The 22,978-nt window shown below is 35.3% G+C and overlaps 1 protein-coding gene across 1 annotated transcript in view; it reads left to right on the forward strand.

Moving 5' to 3' along the window:
* The first annotated feature begins 3,511 nt into the window (after nt 1–3,511).
* Nucleotides 3,512–22,978, forward strand: part of LOC138705839 (organic cation transporter protein-like) — a 230,006-nt gene continuing 210,539 nt past the window's right edge. The window contains exon 1 of the mRNA XM_069834514.1: nt 3,512–3,651. The gene's annotated coding sequence lies outside the window, so the exon portion shown is untranslated. The remainder of the gene's footprint in view (nt 3,652–22,978) is intronic.

Raw genomic sequence — 22,978 nt, forward strand, 5'->3', positions numbered from 1 at the left:
TTCAGTAATCCAAAGCAAAAATATACTCGTACTTATGGCCGGAAACGCGTCATGTGAGCGCTAGAGACCAGGAAAGTTTTCTATAGTTTTATTGTCTCCAAGATACCATGATATTCACCAATGCACTTCTGCTATAGAGAATGGGCTTGTTTTTTAATTTTTGTATACTTAGGTCTAAGGTGAGCGGTAAAGGCGAACACGTCCAATCCAACTAGCCTACTTCGAACAACTTCTGTGATGTTGTGTCAACACGTCATCAACTAGCTCATTCTTGTAACAGAGTGCATTTGTGAATACCGTAGTGTCATAGAAACAACACTAAGCAAAACTTCTCTGGCCTCTACCTACCTATACAGGGTGATTCAAAACCTCTGCTACAAACTCTGAGGGGTGATAGATCTAACAACAAGATATCCTTTTTTGTTAAACAACTTATGTCTTTTGACGCGTCGTTTCGAAGTTACCGTTGAAAATGTTTTTGCGAGGGCGTACGTTAATGTATGCGAATGTGTGCACCCCTGTTTGTTTGTTGAGATGTTTTTTTAAGAGACGAGAAGGTTGTTGTTTGTTCACGTTTAATGTTCAATACCTTTTCCTTTCAGTTCAGTCTAATCATCAATTGAGAATGCATGTCTACACCAGAGAGAGGCAAACTGTCGATAAGGCTTGCCCATGACTGGTGACGTCCGTGAGCGGGCTTGCGCTTCGTATCGTTCGCCTGCCTGCAACCTTCCCTCACAAGCAGGCAGTCAGTGTGGTTGCACGTGACCCGAAAGGACTGTTGGGTTCCGCCGACCTACGACAGACTGCTGATTTCAGATGCATGATAAATATGAACCAAGTCATTCAAACATGACAAGAAGCCTATAGATATAGATAAACTACTGAAAACTTAATTTGTTGTCTTCTGAAACGTACCGTTAATAAAGACAAAGAAAACTATTTCTCGTCAACATAATATCCATTAAATGCCAACAGTTATTATAAATTACTTGCACTTTCCTTTTCATCGTAGTAATATAAATTTAATACAAACCATTCAAACTTTCAGCTTCATAAATAAAAATAAATCTGTCCCTCAGAATTTAAATAGCAAATCAATATTCTGAAGAACGAAAAACTTTTATACACTTTACAGGTATTCATGAGGCTTTTAATTGTTGATAAGGAAAAAGTTAAAATGAAATATTTTTCTATAATAGTTGTTGATATTCATAATAATTGTTACCAATATCTTTTCAACATATTTCTCTCTTCTCTTCTCTTCTCTTCTCTTCTCTTCTCTTCTCTTCTCTTCTCTTCTCTTCTCTTCTCTTCTCTTCTCTTCTCTTTCTCGTCAACATAATATCCATTAAATGCCAACAGTTATTATAAATTACTTGCACTTTCCTTTTCATCGTAATAATATAAATTTAATGCAAACCATTCAAACTTTCAGCTTCATAAATAAAAATAAATCTGTCCCTCAGAAGTTAAATAGCAAATCAATATTCTGAAGAACGAAAAACTTTTATACATATTACAGGTATTAATGAGGTTTTTAATTGTTGATAAGGAAAAAGTTAAAATCAAATATTTTTCTATAATCTCTTCTCTTCTCTTCTCTTCTCTTCTCTTCTCTTCTCTTCTCTTCTCTTCTCTTCTCTTCTCTTCTCTTCTCTTCTCTTCTCTTCTCTTCTCTTCTCTTCTCTTCTCAGCTAGTCACAAGTTCACAAGTTACGAAATGTTACTATTTTGTTGAGTCAGATTCACTTTGCAGGAATATGAAATGTATAATATTGTCTTATTACTTTATGAATTCAGTAGCGCAATAAATCGTAAAACTGTGTTTCTTTAATCAAGAAATATCTGCCGTGTTGGACCATAAGATGAAGATTTTTTGAAGTGACTAAATAGCCAACGAACTTAGGACTGTTTCATCTTAACCAGCGCAGACTGGCTTCCGTGAATGCAGGTCACTCTACCTTATAATACGAGCAAACAGGCAGGCTTTCTTGGGTCCCGCCTGGACTGAACCTATAAAACCCGGGTTCAGGCTGAAAGTTAACTTGCTTTGTAGCGTCACCGGAGCCCAAGCCTGACGGCGATCGGGTACGGGCGTGAGTCTTGTGTGATTTGCCGGTCTCTAGTCTACACTTTTCCCGAGTTAGCCGACATGCTACTAGTAATATGTTATGGGGAGGCTCGCGAAAACGAAGCATGAGCTCTCCACATGTACCAACAACAGTTTCAAAACAGAAATCACCCTTACCACACAATGTTTGCTCGACTTTATCAGCGCCTTCGAGACGACGTGTCTCTTCGTCCCTGGCGCAATGGTGGAAGACCGCATAGACATGCATTCTCAATTGATGATTACACTGAACTGAAAGGAAAAGACATTGAACACTAAACGTAAACAAACAACAACCACCCTTCTCTTCTCTTACAAACATCTCAACAAACAAACAGGGGGGCACACATTCACATACTTTGACGTACGCCCGCTCAAAAACATTTTGAACGGTAACTTCCAAACGACGCGTCGAAAGGCATAGGTCGTTTAACAAAAAGGGTTCCTTATTGTTAGATCTATCATTCCTCAGAGTTTCTCGCAGAGGTTTTGAATCACCCTGTAACTATTTATAATTTATTCATGTACCTAGAGGATTTTTTTCTAGGGGCTATAGGGCTGTATGTATCTTGGACTATTTTCAACCTACACTAGATGGACCAACAATTTATTTTACGTGATTCAGGACAAGATGGTAATATATTTGTAATGTACACAGTGGAAATGAAATAATCCTCTGATTGAAAGGGACGATAGAGTACACTTAAATTAATAAAAAAAGACCTATATTACTTTTCGTGATTAAATGCACGGTTAATTAGAAACTTGAGTTGGAAGTTTCAGCAGTCCGGCAACATCGCAGATAACACAGCATTCTTCCTTTAGCCTTAGCATATCTACATTTTTGGTATCAAGGGAGCTGCAACGTGTAGATATTTCCGCTAAAATCTCGAAACCGATTTTTGAAGCATCTTCACTTCTACTTATATCCCGTATAATGAAAAAATAAAAGAAAGATCACACACCCAATTCCTACAAACGGAAAGAAAATCTCCACCAACGTGACGGGCATCGAGGTCGGATCCACTGGATTTGTAGCTGCCTATTCTATTAATACAATATCATTATTATTTACAAAAGAATTATTACGATGAAAATAATCGTTTTTAATGCCATAATGCTGCTTTAGAAGTAGGTACTTTCTTGGACTACATATATTATAGAACGTCTCTTGAAATGAAACGTGTAACGAAATTAATTGTAATAATAAAATCAATTGCATATGTCAAGAACTTGAATGATCGTGGTTTTACTCGCAGATGGAACATTCCTGATACTCGTTTTCATTGTATAAGCACGTGAAGATAGCTTCAGGACCCGTTGTCCGAAATTAGAAAAGAAAAGGAAACGTATCATTAGGCGTTAGAGCGAGAAGAATGCTCTAATAGAGGAGCCGGGCTGGCGATGACCATTGGTATGTAACTGTGACGTCACGGAGAAGATTGCAAAACGTCAAAAGTGGAACTACAAGCGAGCGGCAAACGAGTTCAGTGAGAGAATCCGAAGGGGGCGCTTCCGGCAAGCGGTCTGCAGCGATCGTAAGTAACCAGACAGAGTGCACGCCTTCCTCTCTAGTTATTCATGGATACACACATGTCAGCTCCAATACTTGCTGTTATATTTTTACTGCATCTTTATTGGAAGCATAGAGGAAATATTGTGAATCTGCAGAAATATGCTACAAATTACGTGTTTTGTTTTTGTAATTTTTAGTCTGAAGCTTTTCCGTTTGTGTGCAGTGCAGTTTTTTCTTCTCAATTATAGAATGCACTAATTTGTTCTACTGAGTGACTTTGGTCACTTAATTTGGAAAGTATATAATATGAAATACACTAATTTTACTTCAATAACATATTATTTCAAATCCTTGCGTAAAAAAATATTCAAAATACAATCTACTCAGTGTCAGTCCTAATGCGTTTCTTCATAATTCTTACTATACACAACAATAAAATTAGTGGTAGTCTAAGAAAAGGTCGCTGTCTCCTCTCCTAACTTCCCGAGTTCACGGAAACGAGATTCGAATAGAGATATGGGTAGGCCTCACAGATGTAGGAAGAATTTAGTTCGGAATAATTATAGGTCGATTTACTGACAGAATCGCATGCCGTTTAGTATACGTTACAAGGTTTTTTTTTTTTTTTTTTTTTTAAGTCATTGCGTTTCCCATTTGATTAGTGACTGAGGATTGGGACGTATATTGGAAGCGAGCCAGATGTTGACAGTAGCACTACGTTATTTTCTGATGGCATATTGGACAGTAGGTCTTCATCAGTAGAAATGCTACGAGTTCGCAAAAGAGAAATATTTACCAAAAATCGATCGCCAATAGTTTGACAAACATTTATTTAACGCAGTGATTTTTGATATCCGCATAATCTATAGTCTTACATATCGTCGTTGTTCCTGCAATAACTCCTATGTGCAAAATATGAAATTTTTCAGTAGGAAGAGAAAAAACATTTATTCTTCTTTGGCAGTAGTGCATAGGAGATTGTGAATTCTTACATTTTCGAAAGAAAGAAATATAACCACAGTCTACTATATACAGTCACGAAGCTTGAGTTTTGAGGGTGCTAGAAACAATAGACTGTGACGGTACTATTTTGCATTGCCTGTAATGAGGCGATATTAGCGATCCTAGTGGTGAGCAACTATCTAATGTTTGCATATTTTCTACGTATTGAGCTTCGCGACTGTATATACTAGACTGTGATATAACTACATATAGGAGATTTTATTATTTGCTGTGTCACTATTTAAGTTATTTACTAGAGCAAAAATCTGAAAATAAATAAATATGTTACATAGGAGTTATTGCAGGAACAACGATGATATGCATAATAAAAAATGTGCTGTTTAATTGCACCGATTTTCTAAGCATGTAATAATCAGTGATTTTTTTAAATAATTTCGGATTACTGCTAACAAATAAGAAATGTTTTCCCGATAATTCTACAGAATAACTAGACCAAAGAAGATACCATTTTTTCTTTAATAGTAACGTAGGCCTACTACGAATATTACAGAGTACTAAACACGTGGGTTTACTTTCCGATACTTTCCACAGAACAACCTAGAACTCTTCACCTGTTGTACGTAGTAAAATGTTTGTATCGCTATCATAACGTCCACATTATACGCCATGAGTGAACAGATCACCATTTAAATGTAAAACACTATCGTTAATCATATCGAAATGCGACAATAATCTCTATATTCACCGACATTAAAAATCCTCTCTTGCTGGTGTGATCCAGGCCCTCAAACACCCACTTTACACCTCCACTGGCACTAAAAATGCTTTCTTGTTGGTGCAGTAGAAACCCGGAAACACCCTCTGTCCATAAATTTGCACACCTGTACCTGTCGAGCAAACTGAAGTACTTAAATTATTACATATATCATCAGCACGTGTATAGCGGCGATATATCCATTCATTTCTACATACAACAGGTGAACCGTTCTAGTTATTGTGTGGAAAGTATTGGGGACCGAAAGTAAAGCCATGTGCTTAGTTCTCTATACCAGGGATTATCAACTCGGAGCAAGTTTGCTCGACAGTTTGAAGGGACGGGGGAAGCGTTCAGAGCAGTGAATTTCAGTTGGAATAATGTTTCATGTGTATCCTATTCGGGAAAGTGTTTGCAATAAAAGACAACACAAATAAGAATAGACACCAACGCCATTAGGTTTCAACTATTCGTGGAGAAAAGCCTATTTAGTTATTGAATATAATAATAAGGCAAAATATATTGAATCTCGTTAAAATATTTAATTAACATGCAACGCCATTAATCGACTTTTTATGCTAACTAGTACGCAAAATATTTCGCCAGAAAGGAATAGCGATACTTCAAGAGCTTAAAAAGTAATGTTTGAGGACATAAGTGCATATCATATTACTACTTCATGATAAATTCTATTTAGTCTAGACAATATTTTATTAACCACACAGTACCTTTTATTCGTATTGGATATTTTATTGGCGTTATAATGTTATTATTTTATTTTCACAGAAATATGTACATCTAAGTGAATTTGCTATTCGAGCCAGTTACATGATTGCTCTGCAAATAAGAAATATCTTGTGGCCCTTCAGTGAAGGAGAGTAGAATGTTTACTTTTAGTTTCAATAGTTTAATAAAACGCCTTCATACGTGCTCCAGCATTTTATTTGTAATTATGGTGATGATGATGATGATGATGATGGTAATAATAATAATAATAATAATAATAATATTTCTGTAAAACAATTTGTGTTATAAAATATACTGTATGTACCGGTATTGTAGAAATGATTGTATCTAATTATGGAATATGTATTATATATCTTTCTTGTGTTAAATTTTACCGTACCTGGTTAAGATGGCCCATAACAGACCAGCACCAACCAGTTCTGCGGATGGCCCATAACAGCCTGTTATGGGCCATCCGCAGAACTGGTTGGTGCTGGTCTTGGCGCCTTTTGTTTGTGTGGGATGTGTTTGTGTAATGTACAAAAAAAAAAACACAAACAAAAGGCGCCAAGACTAGCACCAACCAGTTCTAAAATGGCCCATAACAGGCTGAAACATGTTAACCAGGTACGGTGAAATTTAACATGAGAAAGAGATATAATACAATATATTTCGTATGATATAGTGTTAAGAGTTGTGTAATCGAGATGTATCTAATTACTCTAAAATACCTAATAAAATGTCAGCAACACTAATACTATGATTACAATAATAACAATAAATGAGTAATAATAACAATAACAATAATAATAATAATAATAATAATAATAATAATAATAATAATAATGAGATACAGGAAATCGCTACAAAACAATTTGTGTTATAAAATACATGTACCGGTACTGGCACTGTAGAGATGATCGTGTAATTGCACTAAAAATGTGTAATAAAATGTCACAGCACTAATACTACTATAATAATAACAATGAGAACAGTAAGTCTGATAATAATGATAATAATAATAATAATAATAATAATAATAATAATAATAATAATAATAATTTACAAAAGTCAGTTTGTACTGCCTAGTCATATTTTATGAGTATGTCAAATTAAGACACGGCATTGCTGGAACTACTTCTCCGCTCTCTAACCGCGTGGATTCGGAGCAACGGAGCAGGTAGTCCGCGCTCCGTAGAGTTTCGAACTGATGACCCTGCACTATATCATTCGCAATAAGCAATTCTAGTTCTTCTGTACAATTACCGTTTTTCTAATATCCTCGATATTTGTTCTTTTTTTTTATTATAAGAATTGATTGTGAAAAATTTGTTTAATATAGGAAATTCGTAATATAGGTACAGGGACATCACTTTATTTTTACCAACATTTTTTAACATTAACCTGGCTATACTCGGAAACACTGCTATCCCCTTCCATTACAGGAGTTTGGTGTTACTAGTGCAATATGTAAACAAATCATTTTACTAGCTATAGGAGGAGAGATAAGTAGTATATCCATTCATGTTACAGGGAAATGCAGTAGCCTATTACGATTTGCAGTTTGATGATTACTTTTATGGTATTTTATCAAAAAACAGTAGAATAGTAATAATTTTTTTTCACAAACTCAAGTCTTCAGGCGGTTATATACATTATATAATGTCTACTTTATTCAGCATATTACTGACCTAATTTATTCCTGAGAATTTTGTGAGCACTTCCGTTAAAAAAAATTCTACAGCTAACTTCTTGACCGACTTATTAGGATTTCGCTGCATTCTTTCTCTAGCATCTTTTACAGCATCTTCAGTCATCTTTGTTGGCCATCTTACACTTTTCTTCCTTTCTGTACACTCTGTTGCTCTAAATTTATCTACCAGATTAATGACATTTCCACGAAAATATTCCGTAATGATATAATCAGGAAAAAAACTGTTGTTCAAATTCGGTTATATTGTAATTCCAGTTTCCATCATCGTTCTTCATACCTACAAACAGTAAAACAAAACTCTTGTTTAAATAATGCTGTTAAGTACAGTGCCATATTATAGGGTAACGCACTTTCGGTAACTCTAATCTTCACTTGTGCTCAGTCCACACAGATAAATTCAGTTATACTACACACTGTACCTATGTGAAAATAAATTTCAAATGTAAGCTCTTTCTTCTATAGAAAATGCAACATATTTCTGAAACACACTGTACTCTGTACTGTTTACTTCACTGCTAGTAACAGCGGCAGTAAGTTTATGTGGCTGACGTTAGCAAGGACATTAGTGAAAGGGGTGGGAGTCAAGTACAGTCAGAAAAGCAGGTACAATAAAAATGCAAGTAAAAATAAAGTGATGTCCCTGTACTTCAATTTGAATAAAAGACGAAAAAAGGGATACTATTATGTCTCTTCAACTCTAAAACAAGGCGTAGCTCAGATAGTTGACGACTTCTCATCGAAGGAATACAGTATTCGATCCCAGGTACATAGCCTACTACCGTATACATTTCTTATGAACAGAGTTGTTGCAGGTTAAAGTTTCTACGGTAACTTGCTTTTTCTTCTGTTTTTAATCGTCATTATTATCCTATGGTGTCTGGTGTATGTTTAGTCAACAGTCCGAACACTGGTTGCAACCTCATAAGCGACACAAATAAGGCATCACTCATGAGATAACTACGCCAGGATATAATGGGGTAGGGTGGCCAGTTCCTTTCCATCTCCATTGCATACATCGCTGATTAGTAACATATTACACTAATCAGTCTTCAGATGTATACAAGCAATTGTTCTTCCTCTGATATATCGTCAAGTGAGATGTACTGCCTTATAATAGCTGTGTCAATCACAACCTCAAACAGAGGTTATACATGGTCTCTGAATAGCCTCGTAATTGAAAAGAGTCTTAAGTAAATAATTTTTTTCACGATCTTCAAAGGCACTGGCTTTGCTCGGTCGGTAGCGCCTTTCCCCCCGGATCCGAGACGGCGTTCGAGAGTGCGTTCGAATATTATATGAGCTGGTTACCTTGCTGATTTTTCTAGGTTTCCCAAACATTAATACAAATATCAGGTAATCCTATAGCGAATTCTTAGACTCATCTCGCTATCAGTAATTCCATTGAAGTTAAATGATCTCGCAATTGATAGAACGTCGATAACTAACTGTTAAAACAGCTCCATCTTATGCGTACGTATGCTGTAAGCAGTTCTCATTCATTCTTGCTTTTCGAACCAATAAAGCCATTGTCCTTACAATTGACAAGAGAAGAGCAGTTAAACCAATACACATTTTTTGTGTATGTGAATATGAAAATTGTAACAATGTTAAGTTTTTAAGTAGGCCTAAATATATTGAGGTATAGATACAACAATTTTTTAATAATCGAAAACCAGAAATTGTTGAATTTCGAATATAATATAGCTTGTCTATCTCTATTTCTTCTAAATAAAATACTGGTTAAAAATACTCGCCAATATATGCAGGCCCATATTAATTTTCTGTAGCATACGCATTGAGTTCTTGTAAATATTATTTTTTCATACATAGCCTATGCAGTATGATGTGAGGGCTAAACAAAGGATATGTTTACAGGTATACTGAAATAAAAAAAAACATAAAATATGACTCGGTTTTCACTACAGATTGGCAAAAGATTATAGAGTCAGGATTCAGGCTTTTTGTCACGCAAATTCGAAGGCTAATTACTATCTGGATAATGTACGCTTTTCATAAGTACAGTGCTCTATAAACATTCAATTATAATTAATAATAATTTGTTATTAATTAATTTCATAATAATTAAAAGTGTAAAATTTTAATCGGAAACTATATAATTAGTGAGCAATTGAAGATTTTGGTGCTAAAACCGGTCAAGTCCAATTTTTTTTTTTCAAAATCGACATTTAGTATGCACTGCATAGATAAATATATGCTGCACACTTTTGTGCAAGAATCCGTCAAATCTGATTTTAGTAACGTTTCTACAGTTGAAAAGGACTCTACTGTTTCACTGATTTTCGTTAAAAAAAAAAACCGAGAGATCTTCTCGCTAGATAGAAGATAGGGCAATATTCTTTCTGTACAGTCCTAAATTTCAGTACCAATTTTAACTACAGCTTTGGTCCCTCGAGATCAGATACTAGTAGCACGTTTTCCTGGTGGTCCGGAGTTTAACTCGGGCGCGGGTTCGATTCCAGCTTGGACTGATTACCTGTCTGGGTTTTCCGAGGTTTTCACCAACCGCAAGGCAAATGTCAGCCAATCTGTGGCAGAATCTCGGTCTCATCTCGCCAAATACAAGCTCGCCATCACCAATTTCTTCGACGCTAAATAACCCAGTAGTTGATACGACATCTAGTTCATACGTCGTTAAATAACCAAGTTTAAAAAAAAAAACTATTATAAGCTTACTCTTATTGGCTGCACTAAATACTTTCAGCTTTAAAATATAGTACAATAATAATTGTTTAAAAACATATAAGTTATACGCAATATATATTATATAGTCCACACCTATGGAGTAACGGTCAGCGCGTCTGGCCGCGAAACCAGGTGGCCCGGGTTCGAATCCCGGTCGGGGCAAGTTACCTGGTTGAGGTTTTTTCCGAGGTTTTTCCTCAACCCAATACGAGCAAATGCTGGGTAACTTTCGGTGCTGGACCCCGGACTCATTTCACCGTCATTATCACCATCTCATTCAGACGCTAAATAACCTGAGATGTTGATACAGCGTCGTAAAATAACCTAATAAAATAAAAATATATATATATATAACATACTTGCAATAATTTTCATTTTAGATAACCTTCGACGAAGTTCTACAATATATACCATTACTTCCAAATTATCTTTATAATATAATTATAAAAACTACGTATAAATACCACGTAAGTCTAAACGCACAATCAGTCCATTTAGACATGTCTCTTTAACAGTTTAATATACTCTAAAATAATCTTTCTCTTTTTAGATAATATTTCGACAATAGTTCCATAATCTGCATCATCAAATTATACGAGACTGGAATATGAGAGCAACTACAAATATTGAAATTTTATACATTAAATAAAAACTCACATCACTTAAATACGTAAACAATACAAACATTATTCTCTGATTATAGGTACGGCATGTAATATAGTTTATATAAAATGCAAAGTGTTTCACATTATGCAAACAAAAATTGTAAACGAATTTCCATATCAAGTTAATGATTTATACAGGGACATCATTTTATTTTTACTTCAATTTTTATTGTACCTGAGCTTTTCAATGTACTTCACTCCCACCCCTTCTACGAATGAAGTTCAACCGTCTTCCACACAGATCCAAGTCATAGTAGCCTTACCGTCACAGTACGTTCCAAAAATATGTTCGCGTTTTCCAATGACTAAAGAGCTTTCAATATTGCATCATTTTCGCAAAGGTACTGTCGTCCATTTGCCTACGTCGCATTCCGGTTTTCCCCACCAGCTTCTATTCGCCTCTCGGTAAAGGCTAGTAGCTGGGCTGTCTTAGCTCTTTTCTGAGAACATTAATTTCTGTTAGGAATTGGACATATACGTAATATTATACCCATACAACTGTTTAAAATAACTTAAATAAAAGGGCCTCGTTAAGTAATTAACTGTCACGTGATTTCCCTCCTTTCTACGATCCTGCGACATAATCACTTGGACGGACAGTAGATAGAATGTCTGAGTAATTTTATCTTTTCGGATCGAGCAGAAGTGAAGATTGAATTTACAGTACGTAAGGTACTCTTTTACAGAGTAGGTACAGAATTATTCCAACATGAGTTAGGCCTACTAGTACGAAGGACGAAACTGGTAATTGGAATTACATACATTAATCGAAATGAACCGCCACCATTTTGAAAATGTGTTTAAATATCCATATTATGATTATTTTTCAATTTAACTTCATTCTCTATAGTGTACGCTAATGTGCTATAGACACTCTAATATACACTGCATAATGAATACGTCCGTATGGACAGCTCAGTTCGTGAGTAAAAACACTCATTGTTAATACTGTACTGTATTTTGATTAAACAAAAACCTAATGAAAATGATCAAACTCAAAAGCTTGATATTTCATAGTCTACGTAAATGGATGAATTACTTTTCTTCCCTCCTATACCTAGTAAAGTGATTTGTTTGTATATTACGCCATCGAATTCTAGTCATGGAAGGGGTTAGCAACCGTTGATTCAAAGGTATAGGCAGGTTAATATCAGAAATGTTAGTAAAAATAAAATGATGTCCCTGTACAACAGTATTGCGGATGACTTTTCATTATATATAAAAATGTGGGCTTTACAAGGAAGTGAAAGCCCGTAGTATGTTTTTATAATGTTTTTAATTTTTAACCTAAATTAAGTATTTTAATATTCACTTTTAATATTGTATTAACTATTCCACTCTACTATATTACAGTCAAATGCCACACAAATGAGGTTACCATACTGCAAATTATATGTATTTGATGATGTCACAATAGTGGCGAAAATGTTCATACAAACTGTAAAATATGTAATATAGAGTTTCACTCTATGATATTATATGATAAGTCAACGACGGAAATATAACAAAACATTTATTTGATATCAATTAGAGGCTTTCTGAATGGTCTCAAAATGAATTGTAAATGAAAACTGTGAACTGAAGCACTGGTAATTCGGGTTATCCTAGCTGACTTTAGTCGTGGAGAATGGTCCAGGAATGGGGTAAGCACACGTGGCAAATGCAGTCCATTGCTTGACCTTGAGCCGCCAGTTCGAAATGCGCAGATAATAATAATTAAAGGTAATATGCTATAAATTAACCTCTGATTGAGTGACTGCCTGATATGTACGAGTACAGTACATCTATTATCAGGCAGTACATCTCACTTGACGATTGTCGGAGGAAGAAAAATTGTTTGTATACAACTGAAGTCTGATTAGTGTAATAATATATTACTAGTCAGCGATGTATGCAATGGAGAAGAAAAGGAACTGGCTACCCTACACATTATCTTCTGGCTTAGTTGTCTTATGAATGATGGCTTATTGGTGTTATTTCTGAGGTTCAAACCTGTCTTCGGACAGTTGACTAAACAACAAGCTATAAATAGTAATGTAATAAAGGAATTTAATTGTTGCGAAATCCGTAGGTCACGCGAGAAAGTTCTTCGTAACTGTAATTTTTTCATTGTAGGCCTACAATAAAATCTTATTTTTGCACGATTGTGTGTTTTCTCGTCGTTATAGCAAACGGCCGCCACGAATGAAAGTTTATTTTACTGAATTCAGAGTTGTCAACATAGATAAGTGTGTTGAAATATTACTAATAATTGCTAGTGTTGTAATGAAAACCACTGTCTTCTATGTATGCTACAATGCATGTAATATTCGTTCGCAAAAGGCAGTGTTAATTATTTCTAAAATACATTATACGAAACAAATCACTGCATTTGAAATGCACTGAATTTTATTTAAACAATTCAGATATCACTTAACAAAAAGAAATAAAAATTATTCTAATTGAACACGAAATATTACAAGTTGCTGAATCATTTTTCACATTGAAGCTGATGGTGAAGTCTGTACGTTGGTCAGACTGCTAACATTAATCAGCTGTTCTTAATTTAACCTACGTACTGTATATTGAACAATTCAAACTTCACTTAACAAAAAGAAATCAAAATTATTCCAATTTAACACGAAATATTACAAATACCTGAATCATCTTTACTCCTTCACATTAAAGTTAATGGTGAAGTTTGTACGTTGGCCAGACTATTAACATCCTTAGCTGTTCATAGTGTAATGTACGTACCGTATATGAAGATTTTTAAAAACATTATTCTCAAAATATGCCATCTTGCAAAAATTACTGTACAATAGACGTTTATGAAGTGCATTACAAAATCAAGGAAACTGAAAAACTCGCTCTGCTTGTTTTTCAATCTTTTTCTCGACTTTGTAAAAAACATTTCCCGACCTTGTATCGTAATATGCTATTACGTTACTTAGATTATATGCCCTATTAAATAAACTATTTATAAATGAAGGATAATGAAGTATTTTTACTTCTAGTAACCGTCAACAAGTAGCAGAGAGTCTATCATTATGCAACAAGTTGCGTTTATTTGGCCGAACATCAATTGTAAGTGTTAGAGTTCGTTCAGCGATGTTTCGTAGTTTATTTCTTGCCCACTTAGGACTCTGAACTCTCAGAATGTTCATCTTGAGTGTAGTTAGTGGTATCTAGTTACGTACAGTACACTGATGATGCCGTCTGTCAGACCTCAACACATCGGACGAAGGTCACTGATTTATGAGATGGAGTCTGGATATCATCAGAAATATTGATTACGATGGAAGTGTAATGTTCGAAGTACTTTTTATTTCTGATAAGTGATAAATCTCGTAGAAAAGAGAAATCTGCAACCGAATAAAAAAATACATACTTTATAGCACAACAATAAATACATTATAATTAGAGTACGGATTTTTAGGTCGTCAAAATGTAACTTTAGGTGCCTAAAATAGGCTTAAAAGTGTAGGAAATAGTCTCTAAAGAATTGACAATAGGCTCTAACAAAAAGTAATGTTTTCTTTAAAAACATGTTCGAAATCATCAGGAATTCACTTCTAGAATTTAATAATTTAAAATGCTTATACACCGTTACCACCACCACTAAAAGTACAATAACAACAAATATCTAACTAGTTATATATAAACTAAACAATTAAATGTGAAAAATAAGTTTTAGACATAAATTCAGTACACAAACAAGTCATATAAAATCAATTTTTACCAAGTCTTCTCCGTTAATGTTCATAATTAGCTTATATAAATTACTAATACTATAGAGTTCCAGCGCACTGAGAAGTTGAAAAACTCTAAATTAATTGAGGTATAGACCCTGCAATTTGTCGTCATTGTGTAAGCACGTAAAAATTTGAAGATATTCCGTAAGATTTTCTTCTCAACGCTATTCATACAGTAGAGAAAAGGCTGCTAAAAATAGAGGAAAAAAGATGATCATATCTAAATGTTTTGAAATTGTTTTATACCTGAATAAACACTACTTGTTTATGAACAAAACTGTATAATTATTTTGCTATAAACTTACGTCTTAACAAAGTTAGAGGACTTCAAAATCTTTCTCGACTTTTTAACTAAAGAAAGAAAGAAAGAAAGTAGAATTTTTTTTTAAGTACAGAGCCTTCAAATAGACGTTCATCCGTGAGTGTGCAGCCTCTCGTGGCGGTTGGTAGCACGCTGTTTGCCGGCGGAATTGGATATTCATAGCCCTTAAGTCAGGCGCATAGATTGCTCATGAGAATTACAATAATCACCTAGCTTGTCATTGAAGATGTTGGAAATGATGTCTTTGTGCCGCCACAAATCTCACAAGCCTATAAGAAAATTTGTTGTAACACGCATTAAGTTTTCTTTTCAAATTGCTGCAATTTCCTTTCTTATATTGTCTTTCAGTTTAGTCATATAAAAAATCACCTGTACTCATTACTATGCCTAACTTCGCAAGATTTGTGTGTCTGACATCATTATGTAGCTAAAGCATAAAGGTGCAGGAAAGGTGGAACTAAGGAGAAAGGCACCGAACATAAGAAAAGGGAAATACTATTGTTTAGTCAATTGTCCGAAGACAGGTTTGAATCTCATAAGTAACACTAATAAGAGGCAACTAAGCCATAAAATAATGGGTAGGGTGGCCAGTTTCTTTTCTCCTCCATTGCATACATCGCTGACTAGTAACATATTACACTAATCAGACTTCAGATATGTTCTTCCTTTGGCACATATCGTCAAGCGAGATGGTAGTGCCTGATAATAAATGTACAGTGAGGGACATAATTGTTGAGAGGGCGAATATGTTTCAAGACCTATAGCGCGGTTCATCAGATATGTCCATCTGAACATAGATATGTATTATTTAAACATATGCTGAAAACTTTCGGCTCGGAGCATGTGCAGTGTGGCATTTTTTGACTTACAAAACAGTCTAGACTGTAAACTATTACGTATGTCCCTCATTGTAACAAAAATGTCGAGTCTCTCAACTATTATGCTCCTTTTTTGTATACATCAACCAGAACCTCAATCGGAGGTGGGAAGGAGTGAACAAACGCAAAATGAGGTTCGGTTCTACAGAAATTCGATAAACATGAGCCGAACATGAAACTTCTTATAGATTTTGATTCACTTCTATGTATTGGTGGATAGCTATGGAGTATGGCGAAGTTTATAATATTTTGATATCCCCTCTCATGTTCGAACATTGTACGACATTATTTCAAACACTAATGTCACATTCACCACCACCACCACCACCACCATCACCACTACCACTACTACTATTCTCGTCCGTTTGTAACTAGGTGGACAAAACTTCTATATGAACCTTATTCTGATGTAGCTGTTTTTCACTTCATAAATTTAAAAACTGTAACATGTTTGTCACCGTGTCACACAGTCAACTACTTCAGTGCTTTAATTTGTCAGTAAGTGAGCTTTAAAGTACTATAGAAAACTCTTGGATTGGCTTTTCGAATTATAGTCGTGCACAACCGCTTACGAAAAATAGAAATTTATATATTGCTATTGAACGCCTGACGCTATAGTCAGTATGCAAAGCTCTCCCGTCTCGCGGAGTGTCTCAGGTACGGTTTATCGAATATTCGAGTTGTTTCTCACTCTTTGTGGGTAAACGGCAAAGACAGATCACATTGAGCTATGTAGGAGTTAAAAGAGCCCTTGCAAGGACAAGTTTATCATCGTGTAGGCCTACCATGTAATTGATAGGGGTTTGGGGGAAAAACCAGGCAGCCCCAATTTTTTTCATTTTTGAGTTTTTTATGCACAGAGGACAAAAAAATACGCTCTATCGTTTGGTCGAAGAACCAAGTAGTTCCAAGAATTACAATCATAGCTATAATGCATTTTGGACCTGCCTCTTCTGTACATGCTTATTGTTTGGCGGTAAGTTTTTCTTCATTATCTAGAAAAGTACTGAATTGGAACTGCCTGGTTTTTCCCCCGAACCCCTCTAATTCTTCCTCTCTCAGTACATTCAATCAATCAATCAATTACCCATCGATTTATTCATCATCCATTCATCCATCCATCGACTCATTAATTCATTCATACATCGATTTATTCAAGTATGGATTGAGCGATTGATTCATTCATTGATTCGCCGAGTGATTAATTCATTGATTCATTAGTTGATTCATTGATTCATTCATTCATCCAGTCCAGGTATTACAGTTGAGTACTTTCAAGGGCAACAACATGCTTCGTGAAAGTACAAAGCATTTAAGCTTCAGAGTAATTTTTTTTTTGTTAATAACAATCTATCTTCTTAAAAATGATATATGAATTAATAATAATGTAGCTCTTTAGAGTAATTAAAAGGCATTATAAATTAACTACTGTTTTAGAGGTATGCATTTTGAGTTTAAAATGTAAATATTACACTAGAATGTAGGCCTATGTATTTATTTGCTCTTCTCTTTAGTAAGTAATTGTAATTTATTCCATTATAGCATTTCTTTACACACCAGGTTTCATAAATATTATTTGTTGTTACCGGTGTTCATTTGTAAATCTAGTCTTTCAGGTGAAGCTCCCTGTAAAGCAGATTTGAATAATTTCAAGGGAAAAATTGTTCCGGGGCCGGGTATCGATCCCGGGACTTCTGGTTGAACGTACCAGCGCTCTCCCAACTGAGCTACCGGGAACTCCACTGGATCTCTGGCGTTTCGTCAGCCCACGCGAGTTGTGTGGATATAAAGGGAAAAGTTGAGACGGTGTCGGGTGGAGTTCCCGGGTAGCTCAGTTGGGAGAGCGCTGGTACGTTCAACCAAAGGTCCCGGGATCGATACCCGGCCCCGGTGTTCATTTGTTCATTTATGTATTAGTTATGGAGATAAGTGTATTAAAGTGTCCAATCAATAATTGTAGACCTGTATCAAGCAAACACATTTTTTAATAAGACAAAGTAAATTTCCTTCAATTGTTACTCCGTTTGTGCACTCAGAAAATGTCGGTTTCATGTATGATGAAGTGTGCCTGGTGTTCCGTCTACCTGCAGAACATAAGGGGTAACTGATGGAAAATCGAATATTCGGTCGGTTGCCCGACCTTGAAGGATGTTCTCTAACCGGTCGAATCTAAATCGGTTGTAAGCGCTATTTTGCAGCTCTCTCTTTCGAATGCCAGACCTGAGACGGATTCTCATTCTTATGCTTACATTATTGATTCATTGTGCGCCCAATATTATGCGATGATGTCTAAGTCCGATAAGTGGGCTCGGTGACATTCGTGAATACGATGCTGAAAGGTGGATCATCCTACCTCCCTCATGACGAGTACATGATAAGCCCCGTGGCCCGGAACCCCAATCCCTTCCTGTATCATTATCGAATACTAGTACTATATCCCCAAGACTTCACGCCAGCCTTTTTGTAACTACATTATAGTGTAGGTTACAGATGATACAGATGAGGAATTCCTACGAACACGAGTTTGCCCATGACTGTTCCAGATTCCTGCGGGAAATGCTACGGAATGATAACGAATTGGAGAAATGGTGACGGAATGATGTAAATATCTAAGATGGGGAAAAACGGGAGAACCCCGAGAAAGACCCCAATTGCGACAAGTGTCACTATGGATTTTTCAAATGAAAAAGTCAGATAATATTAATTTTATTGTATCATAATGAGAAAATGGGCGTACTGATACCAAACTGCAGTGTGAAAGGAGTAAACAGAACTTAATGAAGCGTATAGTGTGCTGATGTGTATTGCACTGTACGTATGTTATGTACGAACACGAGTCTGCCCATGACTGTACCGGATTCCTGCGGTCTGCGTCCGGCTTTATTAACAGTTAAACGCCCATTATAGAGACGGCAAAGTGAATAAGAATGTAAGTACGTTCAACGAACTGCAAGGCTGTAAAAACGGCTTAATTCATTACGTAACGGATTAGCAAACTTGCAGATACATAAATCTGGGAGTAAGGTCAGAGAAAGAATGTACATTTCTAAATGAGCTCATTGATAAGACTTGAATAAATCAAAACCTTATGTCGTCTCCTTTTATCTCTCGGAATAGTACCTATACTATCTCACTTGTCAAGGTATGGACAACGGCTAAAAGCACAAATTTAACGTTTTGTTGAAGCCAGAGTAATTGATTTTGAAACCATCTAGGGTGTTTTCAGTATGACATCCTGTGCTATCTAAGAAGGAGATCCGGTTACTTGCAAACCTCATGGGAGGGTCATTATTTTTAGATCGGGAGAAATCCAAAATCAAACCAAAAGGAACAGTAATACAACCAAGCAAATAAATTAATTTCACTAAAGAAATAGCTACAGTACTTGATGAATAGGTCATAAAGAAACCACAAAGGAGTTACCCGGCTCTCGGTTCGTTCGCAAACTCAACTTACTTAGTTTGCTTTCATGATAAGCTGCGCAGTATCAGTAGGCCTAATTCGACACAACACGAACTCTTAAAGTAAAATTATTAAATTAAAGCAGTTAAACATGATTTACTCGCCCATATTAAGCAAGGAGATGCTGAAATTGTCTACCTTCTTGTTTGAAACATTTATCTCGCCTGTTTGAGGAGTGACGTATCACTCGCTGTAGTTACCGTTGAGAAATTGAAAGATGGAGATGTTTCCCTTGATGTATTTTCTAGCTCTTCCAGGCTTTGTCGATATAATTTTGTACATAGTCTTTTTTTTAGAGTTCCCCAGAGATAAAAGTCATAAGGGATTACCAGAGTTCTTTTTAGTGTGCAGTCATACACAATTTGTGCAGTAATAAAACAAATGTTGTGCAGTAATAAACGTTTAAACGATAACAACAGATACCAAGTGAAAGCAATAGCCTTGTATTCATGGAGATTTGCATTGTATAAGTTACAATAAACAACAAAGTACAAGTAATGTAAATAATTGTAGCATAATTATGCAAAGAAATTAACTCGTAACGGCCAACAGTATCTTAGAATGTTTTTTGGGCGTTATCCTCCTGTGAGCTCAGTGAGCTGTCTCCTTGAAGTTTCTCGGCACGGATGAAGATTCTATAGTGAAGTAGGTACTCTTGTTGGTGACAGCTTCAGACGATTGCGGATACTTCGTTCACACAGAAGTCAGAACAATACTGCTTCCCGAGGATTCCATTCAGCCAGAGGTGGCATGTTATAGTGAACAAAGAAATAAAGATTCTCGGTTTCAGTACTCATTCTGGCACATTTCGTGCTCATCAAGGAGGTTGAGTTCACTATAGCTGCTCCACCTCTGCCTGCGCTTGCTATCCACTTGATTTTAAATAACAGTTATACCTAAATTTAACGATTGTCGTCGATTGTTGTCGCTATTACTTCCGGAGTCTGACGTCAGACTCTGTCGCATCATCCGCCAGTTCAATAATAATAATCAGGGAAAGGATTTATATGTAAATACATATTTACTTATAAAGCTAATATAATTTATATTTTGCATTATCTTTATGTTTCACAATGTGTAGGGTTGAAAAATCCTACTTTTATTTTCCATATTTTTCCATATTTTAGAGTTTAGTACATATTTTCGTTAATTTCCATATATTTTCCATATTTCATATAAAACAGTCCATATTATATTAGGTTTAACAATAAAACAAAACAAAATTCCATTAACTTTTAAAAATACATTTCAACAATAGAGATTTAAACACATGTTCAGTAATCCCTTTAACATCAGAGTTATTTGAAAATTAGCAGTCCTATCAACAATGGGAAAGTAAGTTACAAAACTGTATTAATTTAATTTAAAATTTTTAACAGACTTCAGTTGTGCAGCTCAACAGTTAAATGCCAGTCAGAGTACACATAGGTTCAGTTTTGTAAATCATACTATAAAGACGGTAAATATGCCAAAAGTACGTCATTCAGTCAATTTAAAATCAAAACTAACAAGTTACATTTCAGAATTTAAAGAAGATGGTTTATCAACTGACAATAAAATATTATTTTGTAATTTGTGTCAGTGTGCAGTATCATCTACACAAAAGTTCCTGGTGCAACAACACATTACAACTAGTAAACATCAGGCCAACAAACAACTAAATTCCAAGCAGAGACAATTGTTTTTAACACAACCAACAACATCGAATGTAAGATCTGAGTTTAACATCGACCTGTGCCGTTCTCTCATCTCTGCTGATATTCCTCTCTACAAACTAAAGAATAAGGTCTTCAGGGAATTCCTTGAAAAATATACTCAACATACAATCCCGGATGAGTCAACACTTAGGAAGACGTATGCTCCATCCATCTACGATGAGACAATACAGAAGATAAGAGATGAAATTAAAGATAGTTCAATTTGGGTTTCCATTGATGAGACTCCCGACAAAGAAGGTAGACTTGTTGGTAATGTAGTTATCGGTTTGTTAAGTGAACAATATTCTGAACGAATTCTTTTACATTGTGATGTTCTAGAAAAGTGCAATAACAAAACTATAGTTAAACTGTTCAACGAAGCTATGGGTATCCTGTGGCCAAAGGGTATTATGTACGATAATGTGTTATTCTTTATTAGCGATGCTGCCCCTTATATGGTCAAAGCTGGACAAGCATTATCTGTTGTATATCCTAAATTGACTCATTTTACTTGTGTGGCGCATGCATTTCATCGTGTGGCAGAAGTGGTCAGAGACAATTTCCCTAAAGTAGATTTGTTGATTTCATCAGTGAAAAAAGTATTTCTCAAAGCTCCCAGTAGAGTTAACGTGTTGAAAGAAATGTACCCTGAAATTCCATTGCCACCAAAGCCAATTTTAACTAGATGGGGTACATGGCTAGAAGCAGTTGAATATTATGCCGAACATATAGACTCTATTAACAATGTTCTCCTTGCATTGGACTCTGAAGATGCAGTCTCAATTGATACTGCGAAAACAGTTACCTGTGACATAAGTGTGAAGAATGACTTAGCTCACATTCAGCATACATTTTCACGCATCATAAAAACGCTCAAAAGTCTCCAAAATAGGCACCTTTCACTATCTGAAAGTTTTGAAATTATAAATAGTACTGTGGAACAACTGAATCGTGGTAGAGGTAAAGTTGCAGATGCAGTAAGAGCTAAGGTGGACACTGTACTTTCAAAAAAACCCTGGATATGAAGAACTACAAAAGGTTGTTGCTGTGATGAGTGGTGAATCAACAGTGAAGATTAACTTGGACTTATCCCCAGCAGACATTGTGAAATTGAATTATGTACCAGTTACTTCTTGTGACGTCGAACGCTCTTTTAGTCAGTATAAATCTATCCTCAGAGACAATAGAAGAAGATTCACTTTTCAGCACTTGAAAGAAATGTTTGTAACCTATTGTTATGGTAACAGACAATAAAAATTGTGTTTTGTTGAAACTACATTGGAAGATAAGGTACGTCCATTATATTTTTTGTTTAGTTTGATTAAAATGTACCAATATTTAACGTACATAGTCATTTTTTTATAATTTTAAGTCCATATTTAATTCCATATTTTGGTAAAAATCCATATTTAATTCCATATTTTGGTAAAAATAACTACATATATATTTACATATTTCATATATTTTTAGTCCATATAAATCCGTTCCCTGATAATAATAATAATAATAATAATAATAATAATAATAATAATAATAATAATAATAATAATAATAATATAATTTCATTCCGGTAATTTTGATGCCGATTTGTGCAGTAATAAAAATCGCTTAAAAAAACTCCGAGAATTACGTCGGGGAACTCAAGTGACCACACATCCCTGCTGATAGGCCTGATTCTATCCCCGGATGTGTGGTGTTCTTCCATAGTAGAGTGCATGTGCTGATACAGAA

This window comes from Periplaneta americana, chromosome 9 (genome assembly GCF_040183065.1).
Source record: "Periplaneta americana isolate PAMFEO1 chromosome 9, P.americana_PAMFEO1_priV1, whole genome shotgun sequence".
Classification (NCBI taxonomy): Eukaryota; Metazoa; Arthropoda; class Insecta; order Blattodea; family Blattidae; genus Periplaneta; species Periplaneta americana.